Source organism: Sceloporus occidentalis, unplaced genomic scaffold, assembly GCF_023333645.1.
Source record: "Sceloporus occidentalis isolate IW3139 unplaced genomic scaffold, rSceOcc1.0.p SCAF_3, whole genome shotgun sequence".
NCBI classification, from domain to species: Eukaryota; Metazoa; Chordata; class Lepidosauria; order Squamata; family Phrynosomatidae; genus Sceloporus; species Sceloporus occidentalis.
In genome coordinates, this window is record NW_028316983.1 from 95,979,899 (window position 1) to 96,006,571 (window position 26,673).

Genomic DNA, 26,673 nt, shown 5'->3' on the forward strand with positions numbered 1-26,673 from the left:
AAACAGACATTTTTGCAATATGCAATGTTCTCAGCTCCTTAATCTGAAGATCTACATCTCTAGAACAATTTATGTAATTTTTGCATATATATAATCTGCATCTGGAATGTTCTGGGAGTAACTCAGTTGGAATATGGAATCTTTTACATTTCTATTTATGGTTTCAATAGAAACATAGAAAAAGATTCACATGGGGATATGGATATCTATCTTGTTTCCCCAGGCTTGGACCCTTAAATCACCCCTTTTATAGTTTATAAATTTACTATGAAAAGGGATACTGAAGGAGTGACCTATGAGCAACCTGCGATTTCTCCTATAGCAGGACATATGGCTCCAGACCAGGTGGCTCCAGCTAGGTTGTAGATGCAAGCATCCACCACAATAGATCACCCAGAGACATCAGCATAATCTCTTTGATTAATGGAGGGAGTTGATGGGATTCCTGCAAAGGAATATAGAGAAAAGGATCTCTCTTGCCAAGATGTGAGTTTGCCCTTTGTCTTAGGAAGTAACACCTTTCTCTGGGGATTTACAGCTCACAGCTTTTGGTCTGAGAACATTTGCTGCAGCCATCATTTTTTTTATCCAAACAATCATTGACACATCTACTGCAATTCCCATCTAATATTACTTCCTGGAAAACAGTTTGGCAAAATGTGTAGTTAATCGTTTCAAGAACAGCACAAAAATCTAGTAGTCTCTAAGAAGGTGTCATCAGTTCTTGCATTTCTGAGTAGAAAGTGGGAAGCTTTGCATATGGTCCCTAAATGCAGTGAGATCCTCCTCCCTACTCTACCACCTCTGAAGAAATCCTGCCAAGATAGGAGGTTAGTAGAAAATGACTTGAAGATACACATCAGAACATCATATGTGGGTGTGCCATATGCAGCTTTAACCTTATGTGGAAGGTTAAGCTGTGGGAAGTATAATGGCATGTGCACCGTGCCACCCACAGAACCCTCCCCCATTAAAACAAATAGGGGTTGAAGGTACGAGTTTTCCCCAATACGTGGGTGGTGGTAGTGGGTTGAACGGATACCCCATGTATGGGAAGGACCCACTGTATTTGATTTTTGCCCTCAAAGCACATTTCACAATATAAATGTTTGCCACTAAACTCCAGATCTTTGAGTCTAATCTGAAAGCAGGCACCCATGCTGATGGTCTCCCTTTAGATTCCCTCAATAGCTAGCTATTTCCAGATTTAAATTGGAGGCAAGCCTCATTGATGGTAAGTATCATCATTAGCAAAGCCTCAGTCTCTTCAACCCTCCAACTTTTATTTCTTAGCTCATGTGTGTGGTTTTGTGTGTGTGTATGTGTGTGAATGAGTATGGTTTTTTATTTTTGTTTTAGTGTGTGTATGTGTGTGTATGTTGCTTATTCCCTTAATAAACTACAACTAATTTCAAATTGCCGCTAGAGTTCTGTGTGTTCTGTGTGATTTGGAACAGGTATACATTGGGTTGCTACCCCAGGCTGCCTGTTCCCCCAGCTGTACTATAACTCTCCTTTGAGCTATTATTAAAATCCCCTTAAAACATATTGATTTGTGGATGCCCTTCCTGGATGCCAGCATTTTGGGTAACAAGATTGGTGGAGATTTTGGGTAACAATATGACTCATTTTGGTTTCACTGCTGAAAATCCTACCACCATTCTCACTCTTCTTGTTGTGTATCTTCAAGTCATTTCTTTCTAACCTCCTATCTTGAAAGGATTTCTTCAGAGGTGATAGAGTGGGGAAGAGGGTCTCACTGTATTTAAGGACCATATGCAAAGCTTCTCACTTTCTACTCAGAAATGCAAGAACTGGTCACACTCTCCTAGAGACCACTAGATTTTTGCCTTTCTCACACACATGTATATGACAGTATTAACAACCCTTGGGACATTTAAAAAAAAATCAGATCGATGAAACCATAATCACACTATCCTGACTCAAATGCATAAGAAGACAGGCTATTACTAAAGATGCTGTGGAATATAGTAGTTGGGTTACAAGATCCTGTTTTCTCTCATGTTATACAGCCAAGAATATCATATTCGAAACCTGTCATGTACAGAATAGACTGTAGAGTACAAAATGTGTTAGCCAAAGCAGAACAAGAGAGCTTGACAACCCATATGCATAGAAGTAATCCATATCTGATACAAATAGTGCCTTCAAGAAAATAGTCTGATTTTGAAATAAAAAGTCAGAGGGGGACAGAGAAGGTAGTGATCTGAGTTCAGATCACTGCACACAGTGAAGTAGGGACTTGCATATAAAAACACATATTTTTCCAGTATATACTTAACTACAGGGTGGCATCATTTAGTATATTATTGAATATATTCTTTGAGTGAGATACTTTGAAGCTGGCATGAATGTAAGGACCAGTCTTACTGTTTGAGAGGGGGACTGAAGTCTACCTGCTTACTGACACCTCTCAGTTGGGATAGATGGCTGGACTTTTTTTTTTCTGCCACCATTATGTCTGCAAAATGGAAATGTTTCAAATGGTGAGGGATCGTTGACTACCGGGCCTGCTGTCAGGAGTTGCTTATGCACCTTGCCTGCTATAAAAAAATAGAGTAAAGGTTTAAAGATGGGCTTAGCAATATTTGGTTCTGTGATGAGATATAATAACTGTGAGAGAAGTATTGCACAGAAATGGTGATCACAGCAACAGGTGGTGTGATAACACTGTAAAGGAGCAGGCATGACTCAAAGTTGCTCAAGATCATTCCTGTGGGAAGAATCTAAGAGGAAAGGAATAGGAATCGAGCAGGACAAATATGTTTATTGATTTTGATGAATATGAATACAGCCCACTATGAATATAAATTTGTGTATAGTTAAATTAGACACTGTTAACTGCTGCTTAGCTCTGACAATCAACATCTCTGATTTGGAGCTGTAGTTACTGAATACACGTTTGTTGAGATTTTACTACTGAAGCCTTATTTTTTTTTTTTTTACTTGATTCCTGCTGGGTCTGACCACCACTAGAGAATTCAGACCACTCAGCATTCTGCTGGGCAAAATTGGCCAGGTACCTTGTAGATAAAATCACCTGGATTTCTTCTAACTTGGATACTTTATTTATTTATTTATTTATTTATTTATTTATTTATTTATTTATTGAATGTATACCCTGCCTTTCCACCAAGATGGGAACCAAAACATCTTAAAGAAATTTTAAAAAAATTAAATTAAAATCTTATTTTACACAAGTTAAAAACCTGTAGTTCATCCAGATTCAGAGGATATAACTCTAGTCCCTGCGAGCCCAGTGATAATGGATAGTTCTGAATTTTTGCAGCCAAAAATCCTCTAGACAGGATCCTTTGAAGTTGTATAGCCATAACATAGGTTCTGGAACCTTACACCTTCTGGTTTATTAAATAGATCAGAGTGTGTAGAGATGAATGAGTAAAGAAAAAGGCAGGGGGCAGAGTCCAAATGTATCATAAGACCACTATTGAACAAAAATCTTTCCTGAATCTAGGGACAATAGTGTTCTATTTTAAACAAGCAAACACTCAGGAATCCCTCCAGTTCACTCAAGCTGAGCAGGGATAATCCAGGCCAGACCCCAAGTGGCACCAGTATCTGTTGAAGTGAAAGCTTAATCCAGACAGTCTGAAGCCAAATGAAGTCAAGATGTGTCTAGAAGAGAGTTGCCAGAGAGATTAGTCCAAAGTCAAGCTAAAGCCAATGATATCAAACAAGGTTACCAGGAGGCATTGCATGTGTTGTCAACAGCACCAGAATGGCCTTGGCTGAACTAATTTATCTCAGCTGGCCTCATTGCCATGGCATGGTTTACTTAAGGCAGAAAAGAGCATCTTTGGCATTTTTGTTTCAACTGTCAATTGGCAGAGTCTATCTCCTCCTCCAAATCTACAGGTGCTGCCTGGAATAAACCAGGCACTGTTTCTGCCAAAACAGAGCCTTTTCTGGCTGAGAATTCTCATCCTGGCAACTCTTCTTCTCTGAGAAGCCCTACTACAAATAAGGCAAAACAGATAACCTCTGGTGTCCTCTGACCAGTTAATGGCAATGGATAGAATGGGGCGAAGGAGGGGGGAAAAAGAGTCCTGTAAGAGGGGAAAGGGGAGGCCTATTGAAGGTCTGTTGGGTGGAACTTTGTGATCCTAATACATATTCCAGCCCATTTATTTCATTTTCATACTCAAAACCACGGAGCTCCCATCTCCCTTGTTTCTCCCATCTGAGTGAGATTTATAGCAGCTTTAACCATTTAATAAAAATATTCAAGATGTTTTTGCACAGATTCTTGCAGAGTGATGTGGGTTTTCCTTGGCTCCCAAATCCTTGAGTCTCTTATGCAACATTTTGTTCGACAAAGTTTAACATTTATTTATTTATTCCTTGTGATACTGCAGCAATAACAATGAGGGGGGAAATGATGTTCCAAAACTTCAATAGAGAAAACGTTCACACTGGCTGACCACATTTTGATTTTTTTTAAGTCAAAACACCCTTTCTCATTAAGGATGAGGGGGGAAATATTCTTTACATCCCTAGTTAGTATGGTGCTTTGAAGGAATAACTCAGTTCACAGTTATAGGCAATGATATTATGTAACCAGCCTGTCCTGCTGACATTCCCAAACTGACAGATGGTTAATAATTTACCAGTCTCTGCAAAGTACATATATGTCAGCATTGAGGCTGCCTCTCATTTTTATCTTAGACTGGAGTTTATTAGATGTGCCACAATATACTTGTACCATGCTGGTCTGCACTTTTAGGATATGAAAATGCTTTATTTGTTAAAGAAGCATGATGAAAAAGTCCTTAAAGAAATAAATTAACCATTGTCTTGTAAAGATCCAGGCTGTGATAAACCTATTTTCAAAAGCCTGTTTGGCTTTTAAATGTACATTTCTGTCAGCAGCATCTGAGGTACCTAGTAAAACAAATTGCAACTGTGGAAGGTGATTGCCTCTCATCTGCCCTCTTTATTATCATGTAATCTGCTAGCTTTTTCCTCTCACATATTGCAAATATTCTCACAGTGCTGCACTTTCATGATTATCCAGGCGGCTTCATTGCATGGACCAGTTCAATCTGTCATGAAGGGAAGTAGCATTATAGCATAATGAATGCTCTCATTTCCTGTATTTTTAAGCAGGAAGTTTAACTAGTTCAATAGTGCAATCTGCTGGGGTTCATTAATGAAAAACCACATACTTTGATAAGTATATTTATCATGTAGGTATGTCAGAAAAAAGTTTCATAAGAATCTTGTTTTTATTCTCCTCTCCCCTTCAGAAACTACAACCAGATCATGAGAAAAGCTTCAACTGGAAAGAGAGGTACTGTGTTGTTGTTGTTGTTAAGTGTTATATATATTACAGTGAGTGAGGGAGATTTATTTTTTCTGTATTTCTATACTGAGCTATGCATTGGTTTGTTGTTGTTATGTGGTGTCAAATTGACTTTGCCTTTATGGCAAATGTATCAACGAAATACTTCCAAGAGCCCTGACCATCAGCCACCCTACTCAGGTCTTGCAAATTTAGGACTGTGGCTTCTTTCATGGGATTAATTCACCTGTAATGTGGTTTTCCTCTTTTCCTACTGCTTTCCACTTTATGTAACATCAACTTTTTTTTCAGTTAGTCACATCATCATATAATACTTCCACAATAAAACATTCTCAGTTTAACTATCTTTATTTCTAGTGAGAGTTCAAGTGTGATTGCCTCAGATGTTGCTGTCAAATAACCACAGTACAACATGTTGGAAGTAAGGCCACAACTTTATTTGCAAACAATTGGTAGGGTTGGCACAAAGCATAAGGTCAGGATCTGTGCAATCAAACCACCCGATGTAGTCTGATTATCCAAACCGGGCACCCACCCGGTGCTTGGGATGACCTAGGGGCTAAGGAACACAACTTGACCGCAAACCTTGTCTTACGTTCACCAATTCACAAAGCCCCTAATCACCAGGAGGCGCTCCTGCGTTCTGGCCCCCGCAATGGCCAAACGCCTGCCCTATTCACCCCCGGGTACCTATTGACTCCCAAACCAGAGCTCCATAGCCCTGGTACCACAACGTGCAGATCCTGGCCTATGCTGCCGCCAAGTTGTGACTAAAAACCACCTAACAACAGCAGTGGGCGGGCGGGAGAAGCACCAAGACTTGCTCCCTTCCACAGCTTGGCTCCACTCTGCTCGAAGCCAAGCAACCGACTGAGGGAAAGGGCCAGCAACACGGCCTTATATAGGCCTAGGCCCCTCCCTCCCTGCGTGCTGTGCGGGGTCCCGCCTCCAAGGCCCAGCCCACCAATGGGCAGCCTTGGAGGACCGGAAGCCCCGCACCAATGAAACCGTCTCCCAGAGCGTCTCGGAGCGGAAGGGCCGCCCCTTCCGCCCCCGCGCACCAATAGGGAGCCGGGCAAGCCCCAGAGCACTCTGGGGCTTGTAGTCCAGCCGCGTCTAGCGGCAAAATGGTCTGCCCGGCGAGGCGGGTGACCGTTGCTTTGCTGTAGGACTTACTCCTTTATTTTTTCAATTGTCCATTGTATCTGTAGAGCTGTCCTCTACTAATTGAATTGATTTTCTTCCTGTTACCTTTCTTCACTGTCCAGTGCTGTTGATAATTATGTGAAAGTTAAAGTATACATGTTGTTTCTTCCCAAAGCTAGATATGAAACATCACTAGAAGTTTCTTCCCATAGCTCCCAGTTTGATGAATGGATGGAATGAGGCTTGATATAGTTCTACCTGCAGTTACATTTTCCCCCCTTTTGATCTACATTTTTAAGTGAATCATCCTAACTCATACTTTCAGGTCCATGTGGAAATTGGGACACAACTGTCCTTCAAATTTTGCACTTTGACAAATTTTGCAGTGCACAGCTCAAAAGTGTTGTATAAAGATATGCACACTACAGAAATTTGCTGAGAAAAATGCAGCTGAGGGAAAGGTTGCTTACAAAATCCATATATTAGGAAATGTTGCTATAGAAATGAGTGTATTAAAAATGTGAAGTTGAAGGCTTTCATGGCTGGCATCCATAGTTTTTTGTGGGTTTTTTGGGCTATGTGGTCATCTTCTAGAAGAGTTTCTTCCTGACATTTCACCAGCATCTGTGGCTGGCATCTTCAGAGAAATGCTAGCCACAGAGGCTGGCAAAACGTCAGGAAGAAACTCTTCTAGAACATGGCCACACAGCCCGAAAAACCCACAAAAAACTATGTATTAAAAATGTGTGTACAATATAGGTCACTTGTGAACAACACATCTGGTTTAAAAATGGAGAACGATCTGAAAGTTGGGCAGAATGGACAAGGAACTGAACACATCCAAAATTGACATGGACTAAAGAATAAATGGCTAGTTCATTCCTATCCTGTTGTATTAATAAACTGTGGTAGCAGTGTGTCATCCTGGATATTACTCACTCTCACCTTCATTATAGTACTTTTTATTGTATTATGCAAGGATAGAAACAGATCTCCTGACATTGTGGTTAGTCTTCCCATAAAACTGTTACACTATAGAAGACAAGCTAAATCACTTTCCCTCAGAAACATACAGTAGCTACAAAATAGAAGCCGTGAATCTTCCATAAATATTAATGAAGACATTCACCTGCATACTTTCTGAGCCAGGATCAGAATCCATATAGCTAGAGCTCACAGAACCAAGTGTTTGAAATGTGAAAGTGACATTCACGGACCAATTATTAATTTGTTAGTTTCATGTAATAAGCATAGTGGATAAAAGTGATAGGGTTCCCCCCCCCCCCCCCAGCAAGAATGGTAGCAAATTATACACAAGTGGCATTACACTTCTTCTTTTTTTTCTCTTCCCTTTTTTCCCCCTGAAGGACATTTAAGTTTTTAAAAATGCTCACAAAATTCCTGTAAACATTAAGGATAAGGAAATTCAGTAGTTCAGTAGTTTTACTTCAGATATTGGGAAGTGAATTTTGTCTGAAAAAAAACAAAAACAAAATTATCACCCATCCTAAGTTCATATTAGGGGAAGTGAAGGGGAGGGAAATCAAGAATCTTCTGCTATCAAGGAAAATGTTCCACACATCACAGATATCCATGTTTACACCCAAGACTTTCCCTTCTACTCCCAGGAGTTTAATGCCTGCACAGCATAGCATTCATCTCTTAACTTCAGATGGAAATGGATGAGCAATTGCAGCAGGCATGGGCAAAAGAGTAAGAGTAAAAGTAAGATACAGAGTTGGAGGCAGAGAGTGCAAAGTGCGAACATTATCTTTGCGGTGCCCAGTTGTGGGTGCAAATCCAACTCCTGGAGGTTGTCCACCAATGTACTACAAGAACATCTGCAAACTTTAAGTGACTAAGCAAGCAAGCAAACAGAAGGTGTCTCTTTTTTTTAAAAAAAAGTGTGTAATGTCACTTGCAATCTTTGTTTTTCCTTGTATATAGTTGGTGGAAAGCTAATAAAGACAGGGCAAAGTATACAACCTTTGGGATAAAGTTCCAGAGCCAAGATGATGCAGGGAAAGCCGTGTCTGTGGCCATAGAAGAGTGATCTACAAAGGTTCTATCAGTGAACCTTATTAACAGGGAGGTTTGCATGGAAAAGCACTGAGCTTCCATTTTTATGCCTATATTTCTTTCAAGAAAGGATTAAGAGGCCTGCTTTATCAATTTTGATGCTTAATTTTTAATGTTAGAGCAAGAACAACAAATCATCCCAGAGATACAAAATTGGATCTAAAGATTGCTTTCTGCTCACAGAAGGATTTCTTTTTTATAAAAAGGAAAAGAAAGAAAGAAGATTTAATAGAAGCTTCCAATGAAAGATCTGAAGCAACATTCATCCATTCCACTTGCCACCAAACACCTATGCTACCTTCCATGCTGTTTTCTCAAACTTCCACAGCAGATTTCAGAAGAAATTTGGGCTATTCAAGGTAAGGGACAATATTCATGACCCATTTCTGTTTGCAATTGTCAGAAGTATCCATTCTGTGAGAAGAACTCAGTTTGCAAGATCTTTCAACCCCAAATTCCTTTACCTTTCTCTGAACTAGACATTTCAGCAGCCCTACGCCAGATCATGATCGATTGCAGAAAATTGTTAGACTTTAAATATTTCTGTAAGAGCCATTCTTCACTCCCTGCTGTTTACAAGTAAAATGGTCTCTACAACTATAATACATTACATTAGCTGTTCTCTTTAGCATAACACAATGTTGAAATACTTGTAGCATTTATAAAAAGACACCAACTGATTGCAAGATGAACATTACCCTTGAGCAAATTATGAGCACATTTATTTTAGTCTTTTGCATTTGAAACTAATTTTCTGGTAATATCAAAAGTGTTCATAGAATTAATTTCCTGTCAGTTCAGCAGTATTCAAGTGAATATTTTATGATTTTGCATTAGCTGTATTTGTCTAGAGTTGTGACAAGATCGAGTCATTCTCTGAGGGAAACACATTAATAATTAAATTCGGTCCAATGTGGAGTACTAAGGATGACAGCATAATTCTACATTCTCAGAGGCTGTTTCACATGATAGAGAATGAGAATCACCTAACTCCATTTTCAGTCCTAGTGTAGACTTCCCTCATAACACTACAACAGTAGTGGAGGAGGTACAAAGGAAGGCCTAGTGTCAAATGCCTTCCTTCTCATTGCTGCATTCTTATTTTTCTGAAAATGAAAGTGAAGTAGTATTTCTTTCTTTCTTGAATAATGGCTTTAAAATCTTCTTGTGGTATTCTTCCTCTTTCTGTTATGGTTTTACAGCATTTTCACTGGATATAGAATCAGGAGTTTTGAGATGATAAATGTGAGATGCATAAATTAGGTAGGGAAAAATATGATTTGTTTAAAAGAGATGGCTTGATTGGTTTCAGCCCCTACATTTGACTTCTGTTTTATCTGTTTCTATTTTTTTGCCCTGATAACTTCAGCTGTATTTTAAGATTTTTAATCTACCTCCCAGTCAAATGCCTCTGGATAAATCATTACATTTATTCTTATTTCTGCCTCCTTTTCAAATTCTACAAGCAAAAAGTTATTGGTTTAGGACAGGATAGGTTTTTAACATTTCAGAAACCTGTGTGCTGTAATTCTTTTATTTTCTTTTTTTCTTTTCTTTTAGATGAAAGGAAGATGTCTTGCTCTAGAAGAGTAGGCAAAAAGTCTTTCAAATGTGCTAGAGACATATAGCCCAGTTGTCTTGTCAGAGTGAAAGATATGCCAAACAGAATTCTGAGCCACATCATTTCACATACTCTGGACTATGTCAGTTATATTTAAAATCTGTACCTGGACAGGAGAATTTGAAAGTTTTTTTAACACACACACACACACACACACACACACACACACACCATATATATTCTATACCATATAGTATGTTATCACACTAGGACTTACTGTCTGTCAATCGTCCCTGGATCATTGGGGAAGCAAGCATGTATGAACACCTGGCACGCTTCCTCAGCATCATGGAATTGTCAGCTCCCTCTAGTGTCATGGAATCATTCAGAGAGTGTGAATTTCTTCTTAACGGAAACTTTGCATTAAGAGATAATTCACTCTCCCTGAATGATTCCATGACACAAGAGGGAGCTGACAATTCCATGACACTGAGGAAGTGTGCCAGGCATTCATACACATTTGCTTTTCAATGATCCAGGAATGATTGACAGACAGTAAGCCCTAGTGTGATAATTTTCTATGTCTGATTAACGTTCCAAGATCTCAGGGCACTGGCTGGAGTATCAGAGAGAAAAATCTAAGGAAAAGAAGCACTAGAGGAGATTAAAGTTTGACTTTTGTATGATGGACAGCTTTAAAGCATGGCCATCCATCTCCATCCATTCCCAGGTACTGCCAGTATGAAGATATTTGAACATATGTTTGATTTGTGTAACATTGGTGTACAACAACAACAGCCAGGAATGAGAAAAAGGAATAGGAAGAGAAATGCATGAACCTGGGCTGATCATGAGATTCAGCATAAAGCATGGAATGTCCGTTTCATATATTATGAGCCTTCTAGATGCACAAGCCCTGGCAAGGCCTGCAAGAGGGAATCTTACCAAGGCCTGGACTTCCCCCTTTAAGCTCCGGCAGTGAGCCTTCAGAAGCCCAACTAGCAGAATAACACTTGGGGGAAAATCTCTCTCTGTTTGTCAGGTATGCTGTAGGTAAAGGCTGAGTAGAATTGCAAGTCCTAGAGAGTATGCCAACAACTGATGGCTACATTTGTTGCATGTTGTTGTTGCTGTGTGCCTTCTGTTGTTTTCAAATTATGGTGACTCTGAGGTGAACCTATCATGGGGTTTTCTTAACAAGATTTGTTCTGTTAAGGTTAGTCACTATCTTCTCCTGAGGCAGAGAATATGCAACTTGCCCAAAGTCATCCAGTGGATTTCATGGATGAGTGGGGAACTGAAACCTTGTATCCAGAGTTATGATCCAACACTCAGACTGCTACACCATGCTGTCTCTCCTGGGTTACCTTATTTGGTTGGTTTGTTCCCATTTCCCCATAGTCTGCTGACTCAAAAGCAGTTCTGTTTTGTCTCCCAGCTCTTGCTTGCCTTACATCCATAACATCACAAGAATTCACCCCTATGTTATAATAAGCAACCCCCCTCCCTGGAGAAATGGTTCTTTAGATCAAGGAATGACGTGGGTCATGATAGCAACCCCAAATGTGATATTTGATGTACGTGAAGGATTCTTCACATATGGATGCCTGTTGGCAGGTTTATTTATTTACACAAACATTTCCATGCAGTTCATCACATGGGACAGATCCTGTGCAGAAACTGAATTTAAACTGGGAAAAATCCACAAAAGCGGGTAGATTTTAAAATGATGTCGAAGGTTAACCCAAACAAAAAGTGGACAAAACCTGCAAATGTGGGTAGATTTTCAGATGACGTTTGTGTGAAGGTGAAATAAGGCAACATTAACCTGATCAGAAAGTCACCAAAACCCAGTCCTTTTTACTTTCAGGAACTTCCAAAAGTAAAAAGGAGTGGGTTTTGGCAACTTTCCATTCGGGTTAATGTCGCGTTATTTCACCTTTACACAAACACATCTGAAAAACAACCAGCAAAAGTGGGTGTTTTTCAGACTTTTAAATCCTGTGTCTGCATGGGATTTATGTAACTTGCCTCTGTGTGATAAACTTCCATGTGGCATACAATAAAATTCATATATGCAGAATGCTGCATGAAAATGAAAGAGTAAGAACAGGCAGGTCTCGGCCTAAGTTTTCTCCTAATCGAGCCTTCTTCTCTTTTCCTCTCCTCCATTGTTGGTGGGGGCAAGGGACAGAGAAGAGGAAAAGGCACAAAATTCATTTGCTGGCTGAAACACCAGGAAAAAATACACCACTTGAGATGCTTGATGACAATGATGTCAGGGTGCACAGCCAAAAGCCCTAACTAGATGGCACACTAGCATGAATAGTGGATAGGGAGAAAGTAGGGTAGATATGTGAATACACTCAGAAATCAAAAACATGAAAGGAAGTATCCCAAAAACTAGTCTATCAAGGCTTAATGAGTTGATCACTCCACTTGAACAAAATTATTACTGGTTGTAGAAACTCTTACAGTTGGCCCTTCTTATACATGGATTTTTTATACACTGATTCAAGGATCCACAGTTTGAAAATGTTCAAAAAAGGTATACATTTCAAGTATCTAACCTTGATTTTTTTTTCATTTTATATAAGGGACACCATTTTGCTATGCCATTGTATTTTATGGGACTTGAGCATACACGGATTTTGTTATCCACGGGGGATCTTGGAACCAAACCTCAGCGTATAACAAGGCTCCACTGTATTTTCAATCCTATATAAGTGTCAGAACCAACATTTTGTTGCCACTTGTAGAAGGTGTTGCAAAATGCTGTTCCAAAAAACATTAAACAAGGCTTTTCACAAGGCTTTCCACAACTCTTAATAACTTCAGTCCCAAAGCCAATTTTAGAAAGTACTGATTAAAAGTTCTATGGTGTTTCAGGTTTCTTTAGCATGGCAATTGGTTCCTTCTTTCTGATTCTTGAACATAGAGTCACAACTATATTATATATATATATATATATATATATAAAAATACTTACAACGTAAGCACCAATCTGTGGGTGTGATTCTTACAATACTGTACACTGCAAAATAATATTTTAATGGAAAAGCAAGTTAAATGGAAAAAATAAACAGAACAATAATGAAAGATTCCTACTCAAATAGAATGTAAAGGTCAGGAAAATATCTTTATTGCTTTCCGCATTGCACACGTATAACCTTATATTCAGAAAATACTATTCATGTCATTTTAATCAAAGAAAGATAGGACATTTGGTATTGTGTACGGCATAGAAAGTTTATCTCTGTCTTGTATTACAAGAAAATTTCATTAGATTGTTTTAGAGCAGGTGTTAGTAAGGGCTTTCATAGGTGAGTCAGATTGTGCATCCATTGTCTGAGCATGGAATAATCTCGAAATAGAGTCAAAGAAACCAAGCAACTTTTGAAGTATATACACTGAGTATATTGTACAATTGTAGCTGTTTTACACTTTTAACTGTCATGGTTCCACTAGATGGACACCAAGGAATTGTAGTGAGTACTTAGTGGGGACCATGGCAACAACTATCAGGTCAGAATGAACAGGGAGCCATTGAAATCCACACACACCTGGACATCTTCAACAGGAAAGAAGAAACCCTGACAGTAAACAAGGTTTGACTACCAGTCCTGAAAAACACCAAAATCGAGACTCAGCACATGCAAATGTACATCACCCAGGGTCAGGGGGTTTCCAGCAGACAATGGATCACTAACAAATAGATACAAATCTTTGCATATCCTCCCACCCTGAGGCCTTGCCATTCACCAAAAGACCAACACACATATTAACATGCAAATCACTTCCTCTCAACCAAGGGTCACACAGTATATATACCCCACACACCTCTATGCCACCATTCTCTAAAGATGCTAGCCACAGATGCAGGTGAAATGTCAGGAATAAATTCTTCCAGAACATAGCCACATAGCCCAAAAAACCCACAAAAAACTATGATACTTAGAATTGTTTGCTGGACAGTTTTGAGCTGCAGGAAGTGCACTAGAGCTCTCTAGTAGAGAATTGTGCTCACCAAACCACAAATCCCAAGATTCTGTAGGATCAAGACATGGGCATTAAAGTGGCATCAGACCCATAACTGTGTACTGTAGATCCACTGTGAGCTTTGAGCAGATGGAGTCATCAGAGGCTCCTGATGTAATGCACTACTAAACAAGAGTCCAATGAGGGGGATTTTTAAAAAAAATGTTAGGAAACAATCAACATAAATGCTTATAGCATGAAAGCAAATATGTTTATTGTATGTGCTTGTGAATGAACTGATCAGAATCCTGGAGTGACTGATTGTAGATTGTGAAAATTAACTGAATAGTTTAAAGACCTTAAAGAGCTGAATCTGAAGTTCATGTTGCTTTATTGTAAAGTTGCAAAATAATTAATCTGAAACAAATGATATGGCATGTTACATGTTCATGATTTGGGAATAGTTCCTGTCCAGGTGTTTGTTGTCACTTGTCAGTGTCTTAACTTGCACCCTTTTTTTTTAATAGAGATAAGACTATATTTCTCTGCATCCTGAGCAGAAAGCAAGGTCCACTGAAATCCCTGGAAATGATAAAACAATGTGCTTGAAATTAGGCTACATGTAACTTTAAAAAACAACAACTAACCAACCATTCTCAAGAGTGTATATTTTGCCCATTCTGATGCACCTTATCATGACTCCTATAATTCATGCATCCCAAGATACACATCCACATCTGCAATATAATTATTTGAATTTGTTATATCATTAGTGTTAACATTTTAATTAATGATGAATATTTATAATCTATGAATATTCATTAAATGATGTTCACATTTGTCAATGTTCTGATATATCAGTTAAGTCCCAATGGCATGACTAAAGGGGCTTGATGAATAAGCTCGTCCTAGGTGAGAATCATCATGTTTCTCTTTCTCTTTTCTAACAGTGAGGAGATTTTACACCATGTATGGCATGCGTCAACAGGGTCATCATGTGCCATTGTTTCAGCAGAGCGCATCAGAACCCAGATGACAAACTACTTCAGAGAAGAAAGGTTATAGAGAAGTATTTTAAAATACTGTTTCCCAGGAATAGAATCCATTGCAATAAATCATATCATTTTCCTAAGATGTACTGCTGTTGAAATAATTTATCAACCTTTGTAATGGGGTGAGTCATTGCCTAAGTAGCTCATATACATCATGTATTCATTTTTTTGGGAGGAGGGAACCTCCTACACACCCTGCAAAATCTCTGCAAATAAATTTGGTTATGTTATTAAAACTTTTAAAAAGTAATATTGACTTGAGGGCTTGTTCACATTTTATGCTGGGAGGTGACTTTGGAGAAGGAGTGTCACATCTATATTCTCCTTTACATGAAAAGCATAGCATGTGTGGTAATAGAATTGGTGCAACTTCTTTAGGCTTGGACTAGACAAGGATTCTGTAATCTTGGACTAGGAATATCTGCAATTTCCAACACCCGGAAGAGATAGGGTCTCTTGACACATCAGGTCACCACATTGAAAAAATGGTCAACTATGAGATTCAGTCTTTTAGCCCATAGATGGATGCACAACAAGTACAATAGTTGGATATACAACAGTAACATTACCCTCAAAGTCCTCCTTTCTGGATGGTGCCTTTCACTGGGCATTGGCACGTGTGTGCCTTTCTCTCTAACAGTGTCTCAATGTGGAACTCCCTATGAAGGAAAGTTAGGCTGGCTTCATCCTTTCTGAGCATCTGATTGGTGGTCAAACCATAATATTTATAAAGTTTTGGATTTGAAAGTTATCTAATTTATTACACATCACAGTGGCAGTACTTTTTGCACTTTTACATGCTTTCGAACTGCTAGGTTGGCAGAAGCTGGTAGGAGCTCACACCATCACATGGTGCTTGGGTCTCGAATTGTTGATCTGCACACCTAGTGGTTGTCAGAGTTGGTGTCTTAACCACTGAACAACCATATCCCGAAACAAACAAATAAAAAATAAATAAATTATTATTATTATTATTATTATTAATGAATGATAATTATTATTATAAATATCTGCTTCATGTGTTCACTGATTCTGCTGATTCTACTTCTTCTGATAAACAATTTGTTGCTATATCTTTTGGTCCAAATAAATAATATGAATGGAAACCATAGAGACAGAAACAGCCATTTTGCAGCAAAGTGAAAAAAAGTCATAATTTTGCAAACAGGAAACAAAACTGCTGATGATCATCAACCATCTTCACTAACAACAGTGAAATAATAATAATAACTTTATTACGGCCATTTGGCCAGCACAACAGTGAAATAACATTGCCAAAGGGGGAGATCAGCAGCTCTTGATATATAGCTGGGCTCCTTATTGTTATACTAATTTATTATATTATACATTGTGACACTGTAGAGCAGAACAGGTACTTTAATAAATGAAATCTTCTCTGAAGTAAAGCACCCCATGTAACTGTTAGTAGACTATAGGTTTAGGGCAGCCAACTTCCTAAACAATTAATAGTTCACTTTTAAAAGTATCTATTCAGAAGTATAACTGAGTGCAGTGGGAGGTATTCCCATCAGTGTCTTTCTCTGTGTGTGAATATGTGTTTATAGTGCTTGAACTGTTTATGGTGCTTGAGTTATAGAGGAAACATGGTCAAGGAGGAGGATGTTATTGTTTTGTTCAAAACTACTAATAAATGAGTTACTGTCTTGATGTAACAGACAGCTCTTTAGAGTCAAAGGTCAAGCATTGCTCCTTTTCATGCTCTATTTTCCCTGCTGTCACTCCAACCTATTCCAAAAGCACTATATTCAAGAATGCCAATATAGTCTGGATTCAGTTAATTGATCCATTGAAACACTGAAAAAGCCCTCTTTATAGACTTGACAGGAAGAATGAGTGACAGTACAGATGGGCAAATGGCCAGGAAGTCAACCATAATAATTTATCCACTGTTGGGTGACCATCACTTCATATCACTGGGATTATATGGAGAGTTGTGATATCCAACAAATGGAAGAACAATAGATGGGAGTACATAGATACATGTACAGTAAATTCTGGGAAGAAAATTAGGATGCTGACTTAAGACCAATCTGTACCTTTTTTCACTTTAGTAGGCCCTTTCATAATGTAGGTCAGTGGGAGAGCACATGCTTTACATGAAAAAGCCCTAACTGCAGTTCCTGGCATATCCAACTAGGTCTGGAAAATATCCCTGTGTCACAGCCAATGGAGCCCTGGTGGCGCAGTGGGTAAATGCCTGTACTGCAGCCATTCACTCGAAACCACAAGGTTGCGAGTTCAAGACCAGCAAAAGGGCCCAAGCTCGACTCAGGCTTGCATCCTTCCGAGGTCGCTAAAATGAGTACCCAGACTGTTGGGGGCAAATTAGCTTACTTGCTAATTAGCTTACTTGCTGTTCACCGCTATGATCTTTGGAATAGCGGTATATAAATAAAACATATTATTATTATTATAAGTAAAAGTAGACCATACTAAGCTGGATGAACCAGTATATCGAAGAATCCTATGTTTCATGACCTATTTTACGTAAGTACTTGACTTGATTAATTGGAAAGCAAGAACAATCAGCAACTCTAATTTCTATTTTTGTACAAACAGATAGATAAGGACTGTGACATAAGTTCCCTTTCCACTTCAAATACTATCAGTATAAGTCTCAGGGAACTGTTTTGGAAATTTGTCCAGCACCTCTGTATTTATTTAGGAGGGATGGATGAATGTGTCAATTTCATTTTCTCTCAGAATCTTATTTTTCTCCATTTTAAGTGTATTTCTCAATTTCTCATCAGCCTTTGATTTAAAAAAAATGAGAGAAAAGTTCATATACATTCTTGTAAACAAGAACAAATGGCTCATGTTTCCCAAGATATCCTCTTCTCTATTTGTTGTTGTTGTTTGTGCCTAAGGCTACCCTATCTTATTTATTTATTTATTTATTTTGCTAGATTTGTTAAGATAGGTTTTGCCTTTCCCCTATTAAGTTTGTCTAACAGTTTCCCTTAATATAAAGTTATTTATGAATATATGCTTCAGAGTGTACTTCCTCCTAACATACATCATTGTACAAACTTTCCCATAATATATGCTTTCCCCATATACATTTTTTTTTTTTTGGCTTGGGAAACTGCATTGCTTAATTCTGAAAAGTGCAAATAATGAAGAATAACACCATTCTGTTTCATGCACTGATTTAGGAAGTATTATTACGATAAATATGCATCGAACTATAAACTAAGCATACAATTTAGTGAAATTTATTGCCTTAGATCTCAATGACCATCATGGATGGATCGATAATGATGGACCAAGATGTCTATCCTGCTGAATTTCCAGAACTGATTGTGGTAGCCTTCCAGGCTGAACAGGAACCAGAGTCGTTGGTTTGTTTTTGAGGAGAAATGCCAGGAATCTTTTAGATATTGTAGGTAGTGACTTTAATGTCAGTATGTCAGAAAATCTACCCCAGACTTTATTCCAGCCTTTATAGTAGCTATCCAAAATGCTGCTGTTCCCAGTCCCTTGGGACTTGGGAGCCTCCTCTGTAGCTGGGCTGCTGTTGTTGTTGCAAGGCTTCCTCTGCCTCTGTCAGGGACCATGCTGCTATTCAGAATATCATTATTTTCAATAAGGGTGGTCAGGAGCATGGATCTACAGGACCTAAGCAGAGCAGTGGAGGACAGGGGGTCATGGAGATGTCTCTTTCACAGAGTCTCTGACTCATATAATGTGCTAAGTGTGATCTTTTTGAGAAAACAAGAATCTTACTAGCATGGCCTGTGACATGTCTGGCCTGAATTATCATATTAGGTCTGGCTTGGGAAAGTATGTGGGAATTACAGTTATGGTTCCAAGGTTTTGATGAGGATAGTTCAAAGAAAATGCAACAAATGGAAAGGTCTCTTTTGACTTTTCATATGTCCAAGTTTCTAGATCTTTAAACTCTGCTGGTAAATTCTCAGTTATCAAATCACACAGACAAATTGAGTGAGATTTTGGATTATTTCTGCAGTGAATATCTTTGAGTTGAACCTCTCTTTTCACAGAGATGAGCTTGGCTATTTCCTTCCATTGCATGATATATCTATTGTTTTGATTATATTTGATTTTAATGTATATTGTAATTTGTTTGGGGTACTGAACTGGGAGATAGGCAGGAAATAAATAAATTAATAAATGCATTCAATTAGATTGATCAATGGAACTAACAAAGAGGGCCATTGAGGAGAGCATATGTTTTAATCATAATTGGGTAAAAGGTGGGTTTTCTTCAATTTTAATGTTGTAAAGTGGTGGTTTTAGAGCTTTAACACAAAACTAAGACTGTGGTGTTGGTTGAGATATTTTAGGAATTAATAATAGTGTGCTTTTACATTTTTCTAAAAAAACCTCTTCTGAATGACTTTGCTATTTAAGGCAAAGGAAAATATGATGGACCACTTTTCATGTGTGGTAACCAAGAAAATAGCAGGTAAAACACTCCCTCATGCCACAGGCTAAGATGACCCCTTCCCTGGTCTCCTTTTGCCACTAGGCAAAACCTTTTCTCTTCAAACAGGCTTTTAAGATGTAATTTACCCAGGAAGGCTTTTCATTTTTTTCTTTTGTGTTTTTAATGTATATTTTTAATTTATTATACTGTTCTTAATTATTTTTGTGGGTTTTTCCCCATTAGTGTGCTGTTTTTAATTCTGTTTTTAAAATCCTACTGTTTTCTTAATTATCATTTGTGAGCCACCTTGGGTCCAATTTAGGAGAAAGGTGACATATAAATAAAATAAAGATGAGACAAGATTAATGAAAGAAGATAATGAACTGCTGATCGAGTGGAAAAAAGACTGGGAAAAAGAGGAAGGAAAAATCAACAAGGAACCAGAAGGAACCTGGGAAAAACAGACAAACAAATAGTTAATTAGAAATGAAGTTCCTGTCATGGAACATAAAAGGTTTAAATTCGGTGTACAAAATAAAAATAATCTTTCATGAATTAGAAAAGCTGAATTGGGATATATGTAGCTTACAAGAAACCAGAATAGAAAAGAAAGACGAAAATCTGGAAGTCTGGATTAACCATTGAAGATGGAAAGACTGAAACTATCAATCATTCAGTTGCTTTGTTTTGAAAGCCACCAGTGAAATCATGACTTAACGAATATTAATTCTGATTCCAGGGCCACCATCTGCTGCCAGAATACCACCTAACAAAGGCAGTTTTCAGAAATGCTTTCGAGTCCAACACAGATCACATGTAGCTATATTATTAATATGGGATTATGATACAGAATGGGGGGAAATAACCTTTGCACAACTGGACCTACTAGCCAAGGTAAACTTCACATTCAAATTAGAAATGTGGAAAATTAAGGAGAGGAGGAAAAGCTGCACTATTTAAGCATTGCTTGTGAAAATGGCCTAATAGCTTAACTTTGTTTAACTTCCCTTTTCAGTGTAGGAGGAGAACTCAGAAAGGAAGCAAAATCCACCCAGTAAGACCACTCATATTGCACAAAGTGAACATAATGTTGGAACAGCAAATTAATGCAAAGATCTAAGTGTGAGATTAATAGGCTACCCCACAGTCCCCTCCTCCAACCCAGCATGTACTGAAGCTCTTTAAAGGATCTTTTTGCACTGTAGCCCTCCCACGGGTCAGTACTTAAATCTTAAAAATATCTTTGAAGCCCATCTGCTGTAGTGCTTCATTTTTAATGAAAATGGAAGGTGCCAGCCATAACTGACTCTGATAACAGCAAAGCTCTTCCATAATGCTAGTTTGTTATATCTCAGAGGAGACAATTTAAACTGTGCATATTTCTAGGCTTGTTCATAAGCTCATGCACAAATTTCCTAAGAGAGGAAATGATGGAATGTACTGACAGGTAAATACTCCAGGAAGGGCCATCTTGTCAATTAATTCATCCAAGTAGGGTTGGTGGTAATAATGTATTATCTATGGAAGCTAGTTTATATATTTCGATTTCTTGGCTTAGCTGCAAAGGGTTGTGTTGTATTTTCAGGAAATTATGTGAAAAACCCTCTTTCACACATAGTTTACAGTGGCAAAGCCTGTCCAATAATTTGCTTATTTTCATTTTAAAATGTCTAATATACATTTCCCCATATATATCTGCTTGCATGTCCAGAAGCATCTTTAGCTTGAAAGCATCTTCCAGCTCTTATCAGCTGAAATTCTTATGAAATGAAACATAAATCGTAACAATTTTTGCGGTTTTGCTATTCTCCAGCAGCCTTGCCGCTTGGTTATTGCACATCCACTACGTTCACCATTCTTAAGCAATTCTTTAATTATAATGTTTAAGGGGAAGTTGCACCTCTATTCTCTGTCATTGGTGCTGAGGTGTTAAGGTGGATGCAAAGAGAATGTGATTTTGGAAATCATCCAACAATTAGACACCTTTTCACAGAATGACAGAAGAGTCCTAGTAATCAACAACTCTCTTCAGGTCTTGCAAACCCAGGACCATAGCTTCCTTGACTGAGCCAATCCATCTATAGTGTGGTTTTCTATGCCGAATGTGTTTCACTTTATCAAGCAATATCAGTTTTTCTAATGACAGTTATGTTGACTATCTACATTACAGCCAGGCTTCTCTAACGAAAAACATTCAGTTATGGACTTCACTGTCAGCATTTTCCAAAAACTCCAACATGCATAGGATAAACTAAAGAAACAATAAATATTTGGTTTATGATTGCTTTCTCATGATATTGCAGCATACAACTCCATGAGGTATTTCTCTTCCAATAAGTCAGGGCTGGGATCCAAAACAGGATTTGTTTTAAGGTTTGTGTCTTTGACTTGTTGAAGGAGAAACAGAAGAAAAAGCTCACTGCTGCCATATTCAGACATAATGAATAACAAACTAGAGATCATTGTCTGTTTATTTAAAATAAATTATTTCTTAAAAGATTTCTATCAAAAGATCTCTGGATGGCCTGAGACTAAAATAAATGCTATCAAGTTTTAAAAAATGGAAAAAAATAGACTAAAACATATTGTACACATGAACAAGTAATTCAGGCCATAATAAATAGCCATGTTTTTTCTTGGTGTCTAAATGAAACCAGTGTTGATGTCAATCAGGTCTCAGGAAAAGAGCATTCTACAATTGGAATGCCACAGCTGAGAAGGCCCTTCCCCATGTGTTTAGACCCTGTATAGGGTCCAGCACTTGCACAGTCCCTGATGATGATGAAGAAATAGAAGGAGAAATAGAGTTGACTGCAATCTGCACACCAGTGACATCCAATTCCAAAGCTCCTAAATACTCAGCCAACAACTTCAAATAGATATTGAAGAAGATGAGGATAAGATGGAACCTGTTTAGTCACTGTCAATGCAAGCAGGAGAACAGGAGCCAGCATGGTGGCTTTTTGCTGGTAAGCTAGTATACCTGCAGTGACAGTAGAATATGCCCATTATATCATTAGATGATCTACATGACCGTGTAACAGTAGTACATGCCCTTAACTAGTTAGTTTCCAGGCAAAGTATGAAATGTTGGTTATTACCTTTAAAGCTGTACATGGTTTGGGTACAGGTTATCTATAGGTAACTCCTCCCATATAATCTGTGCCATACATTCAGATCCTCTGGAGGAACATTTACTTCAACCAACTAGCACTAGACTTGCAACTGTCACTCAGATAACAGTTTCATTGGCTGCCCTTATATCATGGAATGACCTGCCAGGAAAGAGTCAACAGCTAAACATGTTGTCTGAATTTAAAACAGTATTAAACACTTATCTCTTCCAGCAGGTCTACACAGCCAATTTTAAATTATAAACTTTACATTGAGATATTTTAATTTTATGCTGGATGATTTAAATGTCTACGTGTTCTAACTTAATGTGTTTAAATAGCTTTATGTAATTTAGTCTATGTTGTACCCTCTTTCAAGCCTTGGGAAGAGACAGATAAGATGTTGTTGTTATTGCTTTATTGTTGTTGTTAGTGGTGGTGTTGATCTAAAGTAGCCAGACTCCCACCTCAGCTGTCTTCACTAAAATGGATGTGAAGTGGTACAGCTAAAGAATATTCCCTAAAGAGCTGATGGCAGGCATAGTAAACTCGAGATGGACCAATTGATCAACTTAAAAAAGAAAAAGACTCTTCATACATACCAAAGAACAATTTGATAGATTTCCAGATTCTGCCATAGCTGCTGAATGCCCATCTTCCCTCCTCTTGGCACATTGTAGCTGTTGCTTGTAAAGCATGACTATAAAGTTGTACCAAGTCCATTACATGAATGATTAGGAAGTGAATCTTCCTTGACAGTAGGATAATAGCTTGCATGGTCAAAGTCCTCAACGTCCTATCACAGACATACATAGAAAGGAAGGGAAACAAACATTTCAGGAGTTATAACTACATTCACATGTTGGCTAATTGGGCCCTATAAGAGGGCATGCAAAAGAAGACTTATCGTCAGAAGAAAATACATACAGAATGAATATGAGCTTCAATGGGTTGCACTAGCTATATAAAAGCTGTAAAGCTTGATAGCAGTGGAATACAGCTATCACCAAACATCAAGTATCAATAAAAAGCTGACTTGGTACCATTAACAGAAAGAAGGGGTGGGAGTCAGAGCATTATTCTTAGAAGAAAAAGTTGTAAAAACTCTGTAAACATATCTTTATGTATCAACATTTTTAATAATTATTACAGGCTTAAGGCTGTGATGGATTCCGAGAAGTACTTAAGATAAAACAAAAATCTTTGCAAGCATAAATATTACCTACCATGGGGGTGGAGACAGATAAGCTCAGAAACAGAGGAGCTAAAAGAGAGATCCAAATGGCATGCTTTTAAAACTTTAGACATTCATTAATTAAAACTGCATAAGCTTTAATGACACTGTTTATTAGTTTAGCTATGGGCAACCTTTTTATCTCACATAATTGAAATCTGTGGTTTATTGCTTTGATTATACACAAGGTAAAATGTAAAGTCTCTCTCTCTTTCTTCTCCCCTTCTCACCATCTCTGTGCTTTTTGGCATGGGGATTGTATGCCCACAAGAAAGTAAATTATAGCCCTTTTACGGGGTTGTAATTCATTTCATTTCATATCAAATGGTATCCTTTTGACATATATATAAAAGCCCCAGTGTTTATGGTGGATGTGTATGCAATATTCTGTTACACCTCATAACAGAGATAAACTGGTGGGGACCCTAAAGCAGAAAAGAACAAGATTGTCTTTATCTCTTAAACCTGTCATTTTAATTTTCCACTCTGGATGGTGCCATACAATCAGCTGGACTTAGGTTTCTGGTGGTTGTTAGTCTACAGCATTGTAAGATTTCAAATTTAGTACCTAACCAAATTGCTTTGCATTTAGTATTCTTATCTTGGCTTGTATGAGTGGATCTGCACTATCCCTCATAAGTACACCTAAAGGAATATCCTATTTTTATAGCATTCTAAATGCAAATCCTGTTTTCAGACTTAAGCTGTGGTAAATCCATCTCTCTTTCCCAATCTCTCTATGTGTGTATGTCTATATGTACTAAAAAAAGAATTTAAACAAATTGCTGAAATTGTGAAGTGACAATTTGGGGGTGGAAGCTTTTGGAGAAACCTCCAACAGGTTTTTTGGTGAACACTGATCTGCATTAGACTCCATTTAAGAACATCTGTTTCACCAGAAAGCTTTGTTTTCTCTGAAGACAAAGTTAAATTGCTTGGTTACCACAAAAGAAATATCCTTTTGCCCAAATCTAACAAAACTCTGTGTGCCTAGATGTAAAACTACTGTGCATACAGGTATAATTTTTTACAAAGTCTTTCAAGGCTCACATTTTTCCATTTGTTTTATTAGAAAACAACATCATGATTAGTCCACTAACTATTAGACACAGACACATTTATATGTCATGCATGCTTTAGGTGTCAATGGAGAAAAAAGAAATTCTGTATTTCTAGCTCGATGAGAAAACTGTCAAAAGTTCCTATACCTTGGTTCAAAAATTCATCGAAATGGTGACTGCAGTCAAGAAAATCAGGACAAGATTAGGATTAGGAAGGGCAGCTATTAATTAATTGATAAATAACAATAACAACAGCAACAGCAACAACCTGCTCTTTTCCAAGAATTGAGACACAGAACAGGTAACAACATTAAAAGAACAATTAAATTAAAAACTTAGAAAAGTGGTACATTACAACAGAATTAGATTGTTACAATATTAAAATAGATTGCTTATTAAAAGCATAAAAATACATTAAAAAGTTTAAATGGTTTAAAATGCTTAAAATGATACCCCTAGCCACTTCTTTAAAAACATTATGCTTTAAAAGCCTGCCTGTATACAAAGGTTTTAACCTGCTGGTGAAAGGACAACAAGGAAGGGGCCATTCTGATCTCCTTAGGAAGGGGCAGCCAGGAAAAAGGCCTTCTCTCATATCCCCACCAACAATGCTTGGGATGGGACTGAGAGAAGGGCCTCTCCAGGGGGTCTCAGGACCCAGGCTGGCTCATAGAGGGAGATATGGTCTACCAAATAGCCTGGACCTGACCAATATAGAGTTTTATAGGTCATGTTTGTTGTTACCCACCTCGATCCAGTACAGGGAGAGGCGGGATACAAATAAATAAATAAATTATTATTATTATTATTATTATTATTATTATTATTATTATTATATAGGTCAGCACTTCGAATTGTGCCCAGAAACAAACTGGCAGCCAGTGGAGCTGTTCAACAGGGGTGTTGTGTGGTCTCTGTAACCTGCCCCTGTTAACAATCTGGCTGCAGCTCTTTGGACCAGTTTCAGTTTCCAAACACTCTTCAAAGACAGCTCCATGTAGAGCATGCTGCAGTAGTCAAAATGAGATGTAACCAAGGCCTGTACCACCGAGGCCAGATCTGACATTTCAAGAAACAGGTGAAGGTGGCGTACAAGTTTTAAATGTGCAAAAATCTAACATAGGCTGGAACCTTATTCTCTGATCTGCCTTCTCTCACCTGTGTCTTGTAATCATTTGGCATCAAAAATGACAAACACACATTTAATTGGATATGATTGGCTGGTGTTTTTAATGCTCAGCATTATGCCAAATGCTTATCCATATGATTTTATGGTCTTACGGAAAGGTTTACTTCTATGTTCCAAGGATAACATTTTTCCTTTTTTTTCTCCTTTTACGTTGTGCATATTTTAAAATTACAAGACACTTCTGAGTATTTGGAGGGGGGATTTGGAAGAAAGTGTCGAGTGTATTGAAATCAATCAATCATACTCATAACAACAAGAAAACAAGACACTTTGTATTTAATTTAATCTTCAATAGCTTCAATGTGAAGTCGAAGTATATATACCCACTCTTTTCCAGGTCAGCATTCTCTGAAGATGCCAGCCACAGATGCCGGTGAAACGTCAGGAATAAACTCTTCTAGAACATGGCCACAAAGCCTGAATAACCCACAAAAACTATTAAATAGCTTCCTTTAGACTCAAGAGCTAGTGTTCTTCTTAGTTCCTGGGCTACAAGAGAAAGCTT